Raw genomic sequence first — 18,748 nt, 5'->3', positions numbered from 1 at the left:
GACATTTAAAAAGGGGACAAGATTAAAAACCAGGATCTTTTAGGATCCCGGGTAAGGTATATTGAGTTTCCGGGACACCTTCCTCAAAACCGGGACTGTCCAGGGAGAACAGGGCCAGGTGGCAACCCTAGCCACATAACTACTTTAAAATGCATTGCAATAACCCCAAAGAAAGTTATAGCACACACACACACAATAAAACAGCAAGACAAGCCAGCAAGGTGCTGTGGTAAAGCAAGGGGAACAGTATACCAATGCAGTAGATGGTCATTGATGATTACATTCATACCACAGACATGCATATACACAGGGAAATGCGTTGAAAGAATGCAGAGATAGCATGGCAGAAAGGAGGAGCAAGTATGTAAACAGACCAAACAGACAGACAGATTGAGGTCTTTATAGCAGCAGTAGAGAGGTATGGAGCAGAGATAGAATCTGCACAGCCAGGGCTTACTGCGTCACTCCCGCTCCAGACTGGACGACAAGCACATTCATTTGCAGAATTAAGTTAGCCCAGTTGCGAGACTCACTAAGCAAATTTGCACTGTTCCTTCCTCTGTCAATAACACATTGTGCAGGTCTTAATAAACAGCACAGACTCTACCACAGTCCCTCAACGGGGGACAAAACTAATTCCACCAAGCAGATGGGTTTGAACAGGCACTCAGCAGAGGCCAGCCCACTGCTTTCCTAAGAGGAGATGGGTTTGAAACAGGCACTCAGCAGAGGCCAGCCCACTGCTTTCCTAAGAGGAGATGGGTTTGAAACAGACACACTGCTTTCCTAAGAGGAGATGGGTTTGAAACAGGCTTGCACTCAGCAGAGGCCAGCCCACTGCTTTCCTAAGAGGAGATGGGTTTGAAACAGGCCCACTGCTTTCCTAAGAGGAGATGGGTTTGAACAGGCACTCAGCAGAGGCCAGCCCACTGCTTTCCTAAGAGGAGATGGGTTTGAAACAGGCACTCAGCAGAGGCCAGCCCACTGCTTTCCTAAGAGGAGACGGGTTTGAAACAGACACACTGCTTTCCTAAGAGGAGATGGGTTTGAACAGGCACTCAGCAGAGGCCAGCCCACTGCTTTCCTAAGAGGAGATGGGTTTGAAACAGGCACTCAGCAGAGGCCAGCCCACTGCTTTCCTAAGAGGAGATGGGTTTGAAACAGGCAATCAGCAGAGGCCAGCCCACTGCTTTCCTAAGAGGAGATGGGTTTGAAACAGGCACTCAGCAGAGGCCAGCCCACTGCTTTCCTAAGAGGAGATGGGTTTGAAACAGGCACTCAGCAGAGGCCAGCCCACTGCTTTCCTAAGAGGAGATGGGTTTGAAACAGGCCCACTGCTTTCCTAAGAGGAGATGGGTTTGAAACAGGCCCACTGCTTTCCTAAGAGGAGATGGGTTTGAAACAGACACACTGCTTTCCTAAGAGGAGATGGGTTTGAAACAGGCACTCAGCAGAGGCCAGCCCACTGCTTTCCTAAGAGGAGATGGGTTTGAAACAGGCACTCAGCAGAGGCCAGCCCACTGCTTTCCTAAGAGGAGATGGGTTTGAAACAGGCACTCAGCAGAGGCCAGCCCACTGCTTTCCTAAGAGGAGATGGGTTTGAAACAGGCACTCAGCAGAGGCCAGCCCACTGCTTTCCTAAGAGGAGATGGGTTTGAAACAGGCCCACTGCTTTCCTAAGAGGAGATGGGTTTGAAACAGGCCCACTGCTTTCCTAAGAGGAGATGGGTTTGAAACAGACACACTGCTTTCCTAAGAGGAGATGGGTTTGAAACAGGCCCACTGCTTTCCTAAGAGGAGACGGGTTTGAAACAGACACACTGCTTTCCTAAGAGGAGACGGGTTTGAAACAGACACACTGCTTTCCTAAGAGGAGATGGGTTTGAAACAGACACACTGCTTTCCTAAGAGGAGATGGGTTTGAAACAGACACACTGCTTTCCTAAGAGGACAATATAAAATAGGAACAGGAAGGGCTGACTGGGGGAGTGCTGTCAGAGCCATCAAGGGCCTTGCTATCTCACACTGAAGCTCTCACAGTGTAAGCAAAGCTGATGCAATTACAGCTTATTGCCGAGTGCTTCACAAACTTATAATTGTACTTCTGGGACGAAACCCGGAGCCCTAGATATACTCGGGGTAGTTTCTACTGAAAGACACGAACAATAAGTGGAGACTGACAAGCCAGAGACTGTGCATAGTCCATATACCAAACCAGCTGAGCTATAGGTGGAGATTTAAAAAACTGTGTTCAGGAAGGAAATCCCAGATGACCCCTGATAAACTCCCAAATGTTCGGAGAGTGCATCTATTATATCAATTACCAAACCCCATACGCCGTGCCTATTGATTTGTCACCTACACATCACTGCATAGAAAGCTTACCCCACACGCCGTGCCCATTGATTTGTCACCTACACATCACTGCATAGAGACACTCTGTAGCTCCTAACTGCAGTAGCTATTCCTTATGAATAAATTCTAATGCTAGAATTAAAATCAAAATCACAACTGCAACCAAACTCTGCTATTCGGGATTGCAATGCAATTTCATCCAGGAAGTGCAGTTTTAAAGACATATTTGGAAACCTGATTAAGTTGTGAAACAACAAGGGAGCGCTTTTTAAAAAAAAAAGTTGTATGAGAAATGTTTTCTGGTCAGACTGCTCAGTATTTATTTATTTTTTAAAAGCCTCAGCAAGAGATGGAACACCCAAATCCCATCGGTGTGGCAGAAGTGACGGAATGTGGTTTCCCTGGCAACAGGTATTATCTCTCTTAACTGACTGCAATGAAAGTGCGTTTCCTGCAAGCCTGGGAGCAGGATCTCACACACCACAGACAAGGGAGTCTAAACACCTCAAAATGAGCTTCTACTGCTATTCTTACTGCCCCTGTCTTACTGTGCTGGGAATGCTTTGCTCCTGACTTCCAGTTATTTGAGAATATTAGTAACGGCGCGTACAACACTACACCAATGCATCCTCGTAGCTGTGCTGTAGGTCGCCTGGTCCGACTGGAGCGAGCTTCAGCATCTAAACAGAAGTATAAAATGCAATAAAAGAACCAGAAGGTATTCAACATGATACTCATGAAACTGACATACTGAGGAGACTGATAGTTTTGTTTGTTTTACAGAAGATTTATTTTGTCTTCATTTTGAGTTCAATTTTTCCTTTTTTGTTTGCACATTTTAAGGTAAGCAGTTCGGGTCTCTCTGTCCCAGCCTGTACTCAGGCACTCAGAACAGACAGATTGGCTTGGATTACATACGAGAAATCAAGAAGAACACATGCAAACACATTCATATTGCAAGCGAGACGCTGGGAAATCAGAGGAAAGGGGTGCAAGTCCGCTGGCAGCTCTGCTTCAGAGTGTGCGGACTGAAGGAGCAGGTAGTACTGAGCAGCACTGCCATCACAAACACACACACTGCACACGCTGTTTCCAGACAATGCACAAGGGCTGCCGAAAAAGACAGAACCTGTGGTTTAGGGCACAACCTGCGCTGAACATTGTCAAAGCTCGAGTGTGAATGAACACACAAGGACTGCAATGGATTTGGTGTGAATGAACGCACAAGGACTGCAATGGATTTGGTGTGAATGAACGCACAAGGACTGCAATGGATTTGGTGTGAATGAACGCACAAGGACTGCAATGGATTTGGTGTGAATGAACGCACAAGGACTGCAATGGATTTGGTGTGAATGAACGCACAAGGACTGCAATGGATTTGGTGTGAATGAACGCACAAGGACTGCAATGGATTTGGTGTGAATGAACGCACAAGGACTGCAATGGATTTGGTGTGAATGAACGCACAAGGACTGCAATGGATTTGGTCAATACTGATTGGTGTTGGACCAGTGTCCAGTTTGCCAATGACAAGCCTGCTATTTACTTTGCTAAGTGAAAGCCTACCAGTGAACTCCACTCAGTAATATACGTGTCTATTATAAAGAGTAAATGTAACGTTAAATTGTTTAACCAAGACATCTTGCTATCATAAGTATGCAGCCAGGATGTGGTGTCATGGGATATGACTTTTATTCCACTCTGGGGGGAGCGAGTCAGTCCAGTATCACATTACAGCAGTGACGTTTAAAGTCAGCTTTTTGTTCCGAGTCGTTTCTTATCAGCTTTTTACCATTCAAATGGTTTTACTCTGAATACTAGTCTTCAAAAGGGTCCATAATCTCCAGGGGAAAGGGGTACAGCTCAGACTCTCTTTATAAAAACGTCTTAAACACACTAACCCCGACTCCTTGAAATAAACAGGTTTCACAGACAATAAGACAGGCTATTTGAATCTGTCTTGCACCCCCACCCACAGATTTTTCTATTTAAACACATCAAGCACACGCTTGTGTTGAGCAGTGTGCTTCCTGTGAGTGGAGGAGCCCTGCACACAGCTGCTGCACTGCAGACTGGCTCAATCTGCCTTCAACACACACCAGAATAACACCGGTATGGCTTAAAATACATATTAACTAATCAATCAAAACATAGGCTTTTCAGCTAAACAGATAAGGTCTGGAGGAAGCTGAAAAGCTCAGAACCCTGCCCCGGTATTTATACTGTACTTACCCATGCTGGTGCACCCTGTGGCTATGGGTTAGCTGGGATAATAAGTACAGTATGAAGCCATTGAGACTCCCAGTACGATAAGCACTCTGCTCCTCGCACACTCTCACGCTTCGACTCACTACATCACACACATCTACCACGCTACAGTTTTATATTTGATCTAAACCAGTTCCCAAACTAGGGGGCAGGGCAGAAATAATCTCTCCCAGCTGAGCCTGACATCTGACAAAGTACTGATGAAACCAGACCGGGGGATGCATTCATTCACATGAACATCTGAAGACCGCGAGAAAAACTTGTAGTCAAAACGCTTGCCATTAGAAGTGTATAGGCGTCTTATAACCCACCACCGCTTGTTCTATATATGGATGACACAAAGAAAGAAAGCAAACCTCATTTCTCTGCTGATCTGCTCTTTTGGCAAACACATACCTAACCCTTCTGCAGTTTTCCTCCAGTATGTCATCATTGGAATCAGCAGCTTCTTACTGTCCCGAGTGCAATCCAGCAGAGCGCAGACCTCAAACCACCAGGGCTGTTTATGAAAATGCAGCCCTGCTCCTGAAGGGGTCTTTCCCAGCACTGGAAGAGAAGTCAGCTGCCCGCCAGACCGTGTCATTACTCAGACAGTTTACTGGAGAAACCCGGAGGCAAGGTGAATTACAGGGTCCAGGGCGGCTGCTTAGGTACAATCCACAAATGCCTCTTTCCCAATAATGGAATATTTGGAAAGAAAACATTCCAGAAATAATCAACTAAAAACAGCAGCAGGGGGTTTTACACTAAAGCTTTCTTTCACCGGAGACTCCAGGAAAGTCCCAGGCTGCCTGATGCAGCTCTAACCAACAAACAGCTTCATCTGGAAAGCAGAACAACAACATGACCATGAGGGAGGAAGGGGGGCCAGCTGATCAGCAGCACAGGGGTGGAGTGTCTCAGTGCTTAGAAGCCAGGAGATCTGGGTTTGAATCTCAGCTTGACAGCTAGCCTCAGTGGTGTAATCTGGGTAGAAGCCTGGATCCCACTGAAAGTTATATTGAGCTGGACTGTCCTGCAGGAAACATGGTGAAGGCACCTGCAGCCCGTCTATCCCGGTGGGGGGGGGGGGGGGGGGCAGCCCTGGTCCTAGAGAGCCACAGGCTCTTCTGGTTCATTAGCCTGTCCATCTATCACAGGGACAGATGGACAGGCTAATAAACCAGAAGAGTCTGGTTTATCATTAGCCTGGAAGAGCCCAAACAGAGCTAAGCCAGCCCTGTCCATACAACATCCTCGAAGGAGGATTTCAAGAAGAGTTAAGCCAGCCCTGCCCATACAACATCCTCGAAGGAGGATTTCAAGAAGAGTTAAGCCAGCCCTGCCCATACAACATCCTCGAAGGAGGATTTCAAGAAGAGTTAAGCCAGCCCTGCTCATACAACATCCTCGAAGGAGGATTTCAAACAGAGCTAAGCCAGCCCTGCCCATACAACATCCTCGAAGGAGGATTTCAAACAGAGCTAAGCCAGCCCTGTCCATACAACATCCTCGAAGGAGGATTTCAAGAAGAGCTAAGCCAGCCCTGTCCATACAACATCCTCGAAGGAGGATTTCAAGAAGAGTTAAGCCAGCCCTGCTCATACAACATCCTCGAAGGAGGATTTCAAACAGAGCTAAGCCAGCCCTGCCCATACAACATCCTCGAAGGAGGATTTCAAGAAGAGTTAAGCCAGCCCTGCTCATACAACATCCTCGAAGGAGGATATCAAACAGAGCTAAGCCAGCCCTGCCCATACAACATCCTCGAAGGAGGATTTCAAGAAGAGTTAAGCCAGCCCTGCTCATACAACATCCTCGAAGGAGGATTTCAAACAGAGCTAAGCCAGCCCTGCCCATACAACATCCTCGAAGGAGGATTTCAAGAAGAGTTAAGCCAGCCCTGCCCATACAACATCCTCGAAGGAGGATTTCAAACAGAGCTAAGCCAGCCCTGCCCATACAACATCCTCGAAGGAGGATTTCAAACAGAGCTAAGCCAGCCCTGCCCATACAACATCCTCGAAGGAGGATTTCAAACAGAGCTAAGCCAGCCCTGCCCATACAACATCCTCGAAGGAGGATTTCAAGAAGAGTTAAGCCAGCCCTGCCCATACAACATCCTCGAAGGAGGATTTCAAACAGAGCTAAGCCAGCCCTGCCCATACAACATCCTTGAAGGAGGATTTCAAACAGAGCTAAGCCAGCCCTGCTCATACAACATCCTCGACAGGTCTGTCTGCTCACTGAATGGACAGCATGCCTTCATACAGTGTGGAAGCTGGGGATCACAAACTGCACCTTTCACTCAGGATGCGTAACCTTTTCTTGCACTGCACAATTACTGTGACAGCACTGCGACTACATGGGTTTCACTCATACTCTGCTCCTGCTGATGGGATCTCCTTGGGAAACGAGATGCATGGCTCCAAGGCACTGTCTGAACATGTCTTCAATGACCTTCTCCCCAGTATAACCCCACAGGCACACCTCCTGGAGGGCTGCTTCTCCCCTGATCCGAGGCTAAGCAAGGCTGGGCCCGGTCACTACTTGGATTAGGGACGGTCGTGGAAAGCAAGGTGCTGCTTGTCCCACATAGAATCTCTGTGTTCCTATTATGACACAGTCCCACTGGAGTTTCTCTTTATAACTTACCATCAGATTATTACTGACCTAGATTCACTTTCAGGTGGAGTCTCTCCTCTGCCTCTGTGACGTGGCACAGTTTACTCATTGCAAACAATGACTCTCTTCAACACAGATTTAACCTAGTTTATATTCCTCTATAAAGTCTCACACACACACCGATGAACAAACACAACACACAACGAAACTACATCCCCGAACAGACGCCACACTGTCCCTAACACCAGCTTAGACATGGCTCTGCACAAGAACATCTCATTTCATTTAACTTGTTAAGGGAATCAGATGGGGGCAGTTAGACATGAAGAACATCTCAGTTCCTAAAAAGGGATCTGAAATGTAATAAATATTTTAAAAATACAAATATCAGACTATCTAAGGTTTCAAAGAAGAAATGAAAGAGAAGACGACAAGGAATCAGTCCTATCTGTTGGCATTCCAACGTCAGAGCCAGAACAATCTGGAGCTGAAAACGGATCCTGCCTTGCTTTGTTTGATCCTTTCCTGGACACCTCTGCAACCAGCCAGGAGGCAGATCTCTGATCAAGATAGGACTGAATAGGAATACGCTGTTGAAACCAGATGAAGTCCAGTGACAAGCCCCTCCCCATGACTGAACAGCAGACACAGCACCCAGGCTTTCAAACACAGCTCAGTGTCTGGCTCTGTGATCACAGTGGCTCAGCGTGCCACTTTGTGACATCACCGATCCCAGACTGTCACCAGGCACACACACTGGCCTCTGTGACATCACTGATCCACTCAGGCCTGGAGGGGAGCACTAGCAGCCAGTGGAAAAATGGATTCAGTGAGAGTCTAAAGGTTCCACAATCTACACAGAATCCGAGTACAACTAAGACACTTCTCAGTCTATTAGGAAAGTATTTCACATTCCAACAAACAATCAGGTCTGTATAAACAGGATTAGAGCCATCAGGACCAGGGAAAAGTAAGAGTCCCCATGACCTGCATCCACAGCATGTACAGTACACGTGGACGTGCGTCATGGTACAGGACTGGGAATGGACACCCTGGTCTAGTTGACAGACCTATGCCCAGTCAGGATAAATCGCAGCGGTAGAATTGTGCAGTATTTTACAGGGCCAGGGATTCCTGTGGTCTGCATCAAACACTTATTTTTCAGGATAATCAAGGATAGATGGCAGATTCCCCAGTGCTGTAAACTCCTCTAAATAAAATACATCCGGGGACATGTTTAGTGTAGATGCGCTTGTAAACTCCTCTAAATAAAATACATCCGGGGACGTGTTTAGTGTAGATGCGCTTGTAAACTCCTCTAAATAAAATACATCCGGGGACGTGTTTAGTGTAGATGCGCTTGTAAAACAACAATTTGAGACCTGCAAGTGATTCTTAACAGAATTGTTTGTCAGATTATTTCAATTGCAACCGATAATGAAAAAAAAATAAAACAGAGTTGTTTGTTACAGACCCTATGTAGACATTGTGCAACACAAGATAGGGCCTATCACTTGATTGCAGGAAAGGAAGAATTCTTTCAAGGAAGGAACTTCTGATTATTGTAGTGTGCGATGCCCTGGCTGTGAACACGGCCATGCTCCCAGACAGACCCAGCTGGAGCAGGGCAGCTCTGTTAATGGGCATTGCTGAGATTCCTGGAACTTACTGTTCGTCCGCAAAGGAATGTGCTGCTGAAACTCACTGCAGTCTAATCACACGGACTGAGAGGGAGCCAGTCTCCCTGTCTATAGTGTAGCTGAAGCCCAGCACACTGGTACCCTGCACCTGATCCACCTTCAAGCTCCCAGAATGAGGTACGGGGGCAAAATATGAGGGGTGGGGACAAGGGAGTCTATTCAACTGGTTTAAATAGCAGTGCATTCTAATATGTGAGGGATGGCAAGAAGACTCCTATTGCACAGCAGTTTCATCCATTCCAGGTTTTACAAGGAGTTTGATTCGCCCCAGTGTATAGGTAACAAGCTCAGGTGTGTCTAATTAAACTCATAGTAAAACCAGGAATGGATCAAAGTGCAAGTATTTCTGCTTGGAGAAAAAAAGTCAAGAAATAAAAATATGAAAAAAACACACAACTGAGGGAAGGCAGTGTTTTGATGTTATCTGCCTGCCTTGTTTTTGATGAATTCAAGAGGCTCCCAACAAGTCTTTGTTCTGCGAGATGCTGAACTTCAGCAGGTGTTTACCTTCACTTCACACTGCGGTGTGTATCATGGTTTTCTTCGACTCCCAGGCTAGCATGAGGAGACATTTCCCACAGCAAAGTAAATAGGGTTCTATTCCTTGGAGACTGTAGCTTAGTTAGTTATTTGTTGATTTAAAAAAAAAAAAAGTCATCTGGTGGATGACGTTTGACCCCCCCCCCTCCTCCTCCTCCTGGATTCTTCAGAAGGTTCCACGGAATTCTTTACAACCACAGAGGGAGGGGACAGGACCGGGAGACATTGACCCAACAAGTGATCACGACACAGACAGGTACAATCATCATTCCTGTGAACCGATTCACTGGGCTTTTTGAGATATCATCATGATCATCATCACCCACTTCAAAGATTTCCATTGTGAAACACAGCCTGGGCAGCAAGCCTGCCTTATAGCTGGCTGGCAGTGAAAACACAAATCCCATTCTGAGCCGGTGCAGACCAGCCGAGTCACACCTGAACCTGCGGCTGAATCACCCTCCCCCAACAGTAAAAACTGGACTAGCTCAAAACCTGCCTATGAACAGGAGACGAGACATACCTGAACACACTCCACTGCAGTCAGAAACGCGCAGAACCAAGACCCGGGGCCCAGGAACTCTGCTTCTGTGTTTAGGGGGTTTATTCGTTTTGGTAGACTGCACACGATGCCTGTCATTGTGAGTGACATCTACACAGGGCTGCAGTGTCCAGAGTTAAAAATGGTACTTCAGGGACGGGAATAAGACTCTTATTGCATAGCAGTTTAATCTATTCCTGGTTCTACTATGAGTTTAATAAGACAAACCTGAGTTTGTTACCTATAATCTGTGGCTAATCAAGCTTGTAATAAAAACTGGAATGGATGAAACTGCTATACAATATGACTCTTATTTCCATCCCTGTACTTGTCCAAATCATCCCTACACACACACACACACACACACACCCGCTCACTTCAGTGTGGCCTCCTCAGAAGCAGGCAGCGAGGCATGAAGCTGGAGTGCTACCCTGTATCATCCTCACATCGATTCAAACAGCTGCCATCTTAGTGAGGAGTATGGGGACACGTGAGGCTCCAGGCCATGCTGCCCTCTTCCACTAATCCCTGTTCCCTTTCTTCTGCACAGGATTTGCAATGCAGCATTCCTCAGCATTGACTAACTCTCCTGCAACTCGATGAGTCAAAGGCTGGTCAGAGTACACATGTCTGTTTCCAAAACAGGACTGCTTTAACCCCTGAGCTCACCATTAAATCAACAGACATGGTTTTAGAGGACTCAGAATGTATACCCCAAGAGCAAGCTTCATTCAATACAAGGAACGATCAGCAGCGATATGTGAAACCAAATACATCGGATTAAAACACGAACAGAACTCAGTGCTACACGCCCAAGGGTTCACAGAACAGGTGGCTGGTTTTAATGACCCAACCTAGTTTTGAGTTAACAGCACAAACCCGGAGAGCCGGTGCTGGGGTTGAGCTCTGCCTAATCCCATACACAGTGATGAGGACGCTTGTTTAACATGATTTAAATGGGATAATCCTCTGGGAAGGGGTGGATTGTTTACATTGTGTGGGGGGGGGGGGTGCAGATGAAGCATGACTGGGGTGTACAGTATAGAGGGCAGGGGCAGGTTAGAGTACTTGAGTATGGGGTTCTGCACAAATCATGAGAGGAGAGAGATCAGCACGTCAGCCATTCCCCATGGTTAGAGTTTCTGAGACTGGTACCCATGCCAGCATAATGACAACAAAACCAATAAGCACAGGCTAGTTTTGACGTGCCCATCATTGGACTAGCATTCCATTACTGCAGGAATGCATCATTCCCCAGTACTCCAATGAGAGTGTATTCAACACCAGCATCCCTCTCCAGGGATGGAGATCGGAGTTTCACCCATCCCAGTTTTAACAGGAGCCTGATTAGTCCCAGGGTGTGCTTAACTAGGTGCCATTCGATTTGTCACAACAGCTGTGGAAACCCTTTGGTTTTGTTTAAGTCAATGCTGCTGATCCCATACCAATACCACTGCAGTTTACCTATACAAGCAAGCCAGACAGAGAGTTACCATGGCATTATAACTCTGGCCAGGGCTCGGACCCCTAGCCCTTCTTTCATTGTATCTCATTTACAACAATTAGCTTCTTTACAACGGCGTCCAACAGCACATTACAATCTCATAAAAACATGAAACCACATTTCAAACTACACATCTACACAACTACACATCTACACACACACACAGAGGGCTTCTTCAGATAATGAAAACACATTTCAAACTCTACACACACACACACACACACACACACACACAGGGCTTCTTCAGATAATGAAACACCACATTTCAAACTCTACACACACACACACACACACACACACACAGGGCTTCTTCAGATAATGAAACACCACATTTCAAACTCTACACACACACACACACACACACACACACAGGGCTTCTTCAGATAATGAAACACCACATTTCAAACTCTACACACACACACACACACACACACACACAGGGCTTCTTCAGATAATGAAACACCACATTTCAAACTCTACACACACACACACACACACACACACACACACACACACACACACACACACAGGGCTTCTTCAGATAATGAAAACACATTTCAAACTCTACACACACACACACACACACACAGGGCTTCTTCAGATAATGAAACACCACATTTCAAACTCTACACATCTACACATCTACACACACACACACACACACACACACACACACACACAGGGCTTCTTCAGATAATGAAACAACACATTTTTTAATTGACGATGGGAAGACTCTGATCCAAGCATTCCAATCTGAAACTGCAGCAAAAGATTTCCTTCCAGCAGCACTTTTTACCATCAGTACTTTGAAGTATTTGGTTCCACAAAGATTTCGTAAGCTGCAATCACAGGTAAACTCCTGGAGCAGATTATAGAAGGCTGTGTGGTCCAGTGGTTAAAGAAAAGGGCTTGTAACCACGAGGTCCCCGGTTCAAATCCCACCTCAGCCACTGACTCATTGTGTGACCCTGAGCAAGTCACTGAACCTCCTTGTGCTCCGTCTTTCGGGTGAGACGTTGTTGTAAGTGACTCTGCAGCTGATGCATAGTTCACACACCCTAGTCTCTGTAAGTCACCTTGGATAAAGGCGTCTACTAAATAAACAAATAATAATAGTCCAGAATAGAAAACAAAAGCTGCTTCGCTCATTTAAACCATGATGTAAAATGTAAGCAATGACGCTGACCACACAACAATCCCAGTTTTACTACATATTTATTTGATGTGTTTTTCAAATGTAAGAGTTGTATCGACATTGACACCTAAGTATTTAAAAGTATCAAATCTCTCCAAAGGTGTATTATTACAAGTAACAATAATATAATTGGAATTATCATCATTTGGAACTTGATTCATTTTCTCTGAACCAAATAACATGATATTTGTCTTTTTTCATTTAAAAATCAAACCGTTTTTATCAAACCACTCTTGAAGTTCAAAGAAGTCATTCTGTAGTGCCTCAGTTAAATCATAGACATTGTCAGAGCTGTAATAACCCACAGTGTCATTCGCATGTGTGCAGAACTTACTCTGCAGTCAGCAGGTATTTCATTAATAGAAATAGAAAATAACAGGAGGTCCAAGATCTGACCCCTGAGGGACACATAAGGATACAGGCAGAAAATCCGATTTCTTCTACTGACCGCAGTGGTCTCGCATCAGTATGTAGACTGTACAGGTACTCAATACAACATTCATCTGTGCCTAACTACATTCAGACTACGTGGTGATCTGATTCAAGCATTCCAAATTCTAAAAGGTATTGACAGTGTCAAGGGGCTTTGTGAAAAAAGAAACAAGGACCAGGGGTCACAAGTGGAGATTAGATAAAGGGTCATTCAGAACAGAAAATAGGAGGCACTTTTTTACCCAGAGAATCCTGGGAATCTGGAACCAACTCCCCAGTAACGTTGTTGAAGCTGACACCCTGGGATCCTTCAAGAAGCTGCTTGATGAGATTCTGGGATCAATAAGCTACTAACAACCAAACGAGCAAGATGGGCTGAATGGCCTCCTCTCGTTTGTAAACTTTCTTATGTTCTTATGTAAACAGATACAACTGAAACGGTTCTTCTTAATGGGGTGGGGTCCCTGCTCCCTGCTGCTTCCCTGACCTCCACTGCGGGGTACTTTGACCCCTCTAGGAGGTCGATGCTGGACGGCTTTTCTGAAGTCTATACAGTAGTGTCTGTTTTCTTGTGTTTAAAAAATAAATAAAGCGAGCGAGCAATTATTCTTGTATTTAACCTGCCACACTCGAGCCCGATTCTAGTTCGCCAGGAAGCGCTTCACTTCACTGCGCTACACAGGGTCAGAGTCCGTTCACTTCTTCAATTCAATTTTAAAGGGGGATTGGAAATGGCACGGCATAAGAAGGATGATAAATAGTAAGTGCCGTGCCGTCCCGTCCCCCCGTTTGGTTTGTATGTAAAAAAGAAACTTTTTACAGGTTGCTGGTCACGTGTTGCTTTCCTCTCACGAATAGTGTAGCGCTTAATAACAGTCTCGCAACAGATAAAGCATTTCCCATGGTTTAGTGAAAACCCTGTCTAACCGATCATGGTGTTTAATACCAAGCCGGTTATTACTGTATTTTCTTTCGTCCGTCGCTTTTGAACAGGGAGGTACCGCTCCCCTTTTCTGAGGGCAGCACCTCTCACACTGCAATACTTTATTTTGTATGATAAACAGAGTCAGACAGAACTCCTCCAACCCGTAAAATGAGAAGCGAGCCCGGTACAATGAAGTCCAAATCTTAACTTTTATTCATTTATTCGACACTTGTTTGGTTTGCATACGGCAGCAGGGAACATACTTTCTAGTACATTTGAAACTCGTCAGAAACACAAATCAATGGTATTTCTTTTTTTTTTTTTTTTAATGGACGGAACTTAATTCGTATTATTTTTTATACCTGTATTGGTAAACCTTTTTAAAACAGCTACATGGCTGGGAATGTGAACTCTGACACACTGTAGTAGAAGTCGGGTAACAGGGATTCATTTTTGCCAAGTATTTATTTTTTTCGGGGGAGGGGGGGAAGCTGTTGCTGGCCATACCCCAATAGTTTAGTTCAACAAACTTAAAAGACTAAACTGTCGTGTTAAAAAGTGACACATTGTGCCCACAGCAGTCGTTTCTCATTAACAGTTTTGAGAAGCGTATCCATTTTGTACCTGGTTATTCTTTTTACGCAACGCCTTTAACTCCCATTCCCGGTGGAGACTAATCTGGTTTTCTTAACCGAACAATTAGATCTGCAAACCCAGAGTCAAGTTTCACAGTCAGCTCGTCCAGAAACATAACACAGAGAAAACAAAAGAGAAAAACAAAGATGAGCGCACGAATACAGAGAGTCTTACCTGGGAAGTTTAGAAGTTAGCTAATCCGCGGTCCCCTGGATGAAACTCAAGAAAGAGAAAAACGAATCCAGGAAGAAAGTTTACATGTTACGCTTTCGTATAGCAAAATAAAATACGGATCAAATCCCTTTGAAACTGCTCAGCATAACATCGCTCTAGAAACCACGATTTGGGGCGATGCTTACAAAAAAAAGAATGCAAAAGACTTATTTTCTGTTTCTCTACTCCACCCCAGAGGTGAGGGATCACATGATTAGCTCAGGTGTGTGTGACTGTATCGGCGAGCTCACGGGCACACCTGGGAGAGCCACCCACATCCGCTCGGGCTCACAATCGCCAACAGGAAACCGAGAAAGCAATGTTCTAGAATGAGAGAGGAGAGGAGGGAGAAAGAGAAAAGGGGGGGGTTATCCTCCTCCCTCTTTTTCTACAAAAGAACGCTGACTCCAAGCAGAGATCGGTTTACACAGGGGGCGCAGGGGAAACGACGAAAACAAAAACCACCAAGCGATTTGTCTTTCTTTTCTTTTCCTTCTTTTAATGCATTCTTTTCCCAGTGCGAAGCAGCCGTCTGTTTTCTCTCTGCCCGAGGTCGCAGTGTAGGGTGCTGTATAGATAGTGTGTGTGGCGGTTCTGGTTGCGGTTTCAGTGTAATTCTTAAAAAGATGTCATTTGTTTTTTGAGATTAAATGCAGACAGAGAGCGCGGCGGCGAGGATTCTAGTAGATGTCTCATGAGTTTAAGCCTTGCTTTTGTGTTGCAGTGTTTGTTTTACTGTGGTGGTCGTGGTGGTAGATTGGTTAAAGGGACACGTCTAGATGTGTGGATTGGCAACTATACCCCTTTTTATTGATTACACAAAGAAATGATTACACTGTTAAAATAAAAAGTTGCCATATTGTGCCGGTTTTTCTTGAGGGATTGTAATCCGGCGTATCTGGAGAGTGACACGTTGTGAGGGATTGTAATCCGGTGTATCTGGAGAGTGACACGTTGTGAGGGATTGTAATCCGGTGTATCTGGAGAGTGACACATTGTGAGGGATTGTAATCCGGTGTATCTGGAGAGTGACACATTGTGAGGGATTGTAATCCGGTGTATCTGGAGAGTGACACATTGTGAGGGATTGTAATCCGGTGTATCTGGAGAGTGACACATTGTGAGGGATTGTAATCCGGCGTATCTGGAGAGTGACACATTGTGAGGGATTGTAATCCGGCGTATCTGGAGAGTGACACATTGTGAGGGATTGTAATCCGGCGTATCTGGAGAGTGACACATTGTGAGGGATTGTAATCCGGCGTATCTGGAGAGTGACACATTGTGAGGGATTGTAATCCGGCGTATCTGGAGAGTGACACATTGTGAGGGATTGTAATCCGGCGTATCTGGAGAGTGACACATTGTGAGGGATTGTAATCCGGCGTATCTGGAGAGTGACACATTGTGAGGGATTGTAATCCGGCGTATCTGGAGAGTGACACATTGTGAGGGATTGTAATCCGGTGTATCTGGAGAGTGACACATTGTGAGGGATTGTAATCCGGCGTATCTGGAGAGTGACACATTGTGAGGGATTGTAATCCGGTGTATCTGGAGAGTGACACATTGGGCTCGTTGGTTCATTCTAGTACCAGCTTGCTACCAACAGCAGCCCTGCACACCAGACTGTCCATTGTTTGAAGCACTTTTTTTATTTCAGGAAGCTGCAGCGCTATTTTATACAATTTCTTGTTTGCTTTCATGAAACTTGCAAGGCTTTTAAAGTCTGAACGCATTATTAAATTGATGTTACAGTTTTCATACAAATATAACACAGAGGGGTATAGAGCTTGTTGCATTGAAACAATATAGACCCCCCCCCCCCCTCCCCCCCCTTAATAACAGATGAATAGAGAGAGAGAGGCTGAGGTAATATGCTGAACTCATCCAATCCACTCATGATATTTTACCACCTGGGCAACATTTGAGACCAGAAGCAGCTTACTTGCTTGTTTGAGTAACAAACATTTCCATTCAGGACTCCCATGTCTGGTTTCGTTTCCTCTTTTCTCTGAGTGATCATGAAAGGTGAGCGGCCGTGGCACTGGATACAGGCAGGCAGATAGAGAGACAGACAAACAAGCAGATAGGCAGGCAGGCATGCATCATTCAGGCAGGCATGTGTCATTCAGGCTTCCTCCCCACAGCTTTGTGAGTCTGCACCCCCAGCTATTGCATCTCAGTCCTCTCTCAAACCCCAGACTGTTGGTTGGGGGTGGGAGGGTTCAACAGCTGCCATCACAAAGAATCACAGATGGAGGAAGCCTCCTTTAGAAGGGGTGGTTTTTGCCCCCGTGGTCTCCCTGTGACAATGCTGAGCTCCGCTGTGAACGTGAGCACGTGGTCTCCCTGTGGCAATGCTGAGACCGCTGAGCTCCTCTGTGAACGTGAGCATGTGGTCTCCCTGTGGCAATGCTGAGCTCCTCTGTGAACGTGAGCACGTGGTCTCCCTGTGGCAATGCTGAGACCGCTGAGCTCCTCTGTAAACATGAGCATGTGGTCTCCCTGTGGCAATGCTGAGCTCCTCTGTGAACGTGAGCACGTGGTCTCCCTGTGGCAATGCTGAGACCGCTGAGCTCCGCTGTGAACGTGACCACGTGGTCTCCCTGTGGCAATGCTGAGCTCCTCTGTGAACGTGAGCACGTGGTCTCCCTGTGGCAATGCTGAGACCGCTGAGCTCCTCTGAACGTGAGCATGTGGTCTCCCTGTGGCAATGCTGAGCTCCGCTGTGAACGTGAGCACGTGGTCTCCCTGTGGCAATGCTGAGACCGCTGAGCTCCTCTGAACGTGAGCACGTGGTCTCCCTGTGGCAATGCTGAGCTCCTCTGTGAACGTGAGCATGTGGTCTCCCTGTGGCAATGCTGAGACCGCTGAGCTCCTCTGTAAACATGAGCATGTGGTCTCCCTGTGGCAATGCTGAGACCACTGAGCTCCTCTGTAAACATGAGCACGTGGTCTCCCTGTGGCAATGCTGAGCTCCTCTGTGAACGTGAGCACATGGTCTCCCTGTGGCAATGCTGAGACCACTGAGCTCCTCTGTGAACGTGAGCACATGGTCTCCCTGTGGCAATGCTGAGACCGCTGAGCTCCTCTGTAAACATGAGCATGTGGTCTCCCTGTGGCAATGCTGAGCTCCTCTGTGAACGTGAGCACGTGGTCTCCCTCTGGCAATGCTGAGCTTCTCTGTGAACGTGAGCATGTGGTCTCCCTGTGGCAATGCTGAGACCGCTGAGCTCCGCTGTGAACGTGAGCACGTGGTCTCCCTGTGGCAATGCTGAGACCGCTGAGCTCCTCTGTGAAGGGTTTCATTTTCAGCCAGTGTTAAATATCATTCTGCAGAAGAGACTGTGGCTATTTTAAGTACATCTGAAAATCCCCACTTTCACAATCTTCTGTCCTGTCGAGGCTCACTGGACTGACTGCCATGTCTCTCCACAAGCAGCCATGTACCACAAAAAATAAATACTGCAAGTACTGTATTTATTATAAATCTGGGTCTATTTCTCCCTGACAAGTGCAGATTTTATATCCAGTTCATTGTCTATGGCATGTATTTTTTATTTTTTTAATTTGGAATCGCCAATTATTTTTCTCATTTATCTTCCCAATTTGGTAAGCCCAATTATTGTTTATTTCAACCCGGCTCACCGCTGCCACCCCTGTGCTGACTCCGAAACGTGTGCCGTCACCCGTCTGCTTCTTTTCACTCTGCAGGCCCGCCATGCAGCCACCTCAGAGGTACAGCGTCGGAGGACCACGCAGCTCTAGGCAACTTACAGGCAGGCCCGCAGGCACCCGACCAGTGAGCCGAGGACACCCTGGCCGACTT

At 46.2% G+C, this 18,748-nt stretch overlaps 1 protein-coding gene across 1 annotated transcript in view; it reads right to left on the bottom strand.

Annotated features, from left to right (window-relative positions):
- The window catches only part of LOC117419764 (plexin-B2-like), a 92,917-nt gene extending 77,656 nt beyond the window's left edge, over positions 1 to 15,261 (bottom strand). Inside the window, exon 1 of the mRNA XM_058985495.1 lies at positions 14,878 to 15,261. The gene's annotated coding sequence lies outside the window, so the exon portion shown is untranslated. The remainder of the gene's footprint in view (positions 1 to 14,877) is intronic.
- Positions 15,262 to 18,748: the final 3,487 nt, after the last annotated feature.

Source organism: Acipenser ruthenus, chromosome 14 (genome assembly GCF_902713425.1).
Source record: "Acipenser ruthenus chromosome 14, fAciRut3.2 maternal haplotype, whole genome shotgun sequence".
In the NCBI taxonomy this organism is placed as follows: Eukaryota; Metazoa; Chordata; class Actinopteri; order Acipenseriformes; family Acipenseridae; genus Acipenser; species Acipenser ruthenus.
Note: the sequence above shows the minus strand (reverse complement) of the source record. Positions and strands in the feature narration are given on the sequence as shown.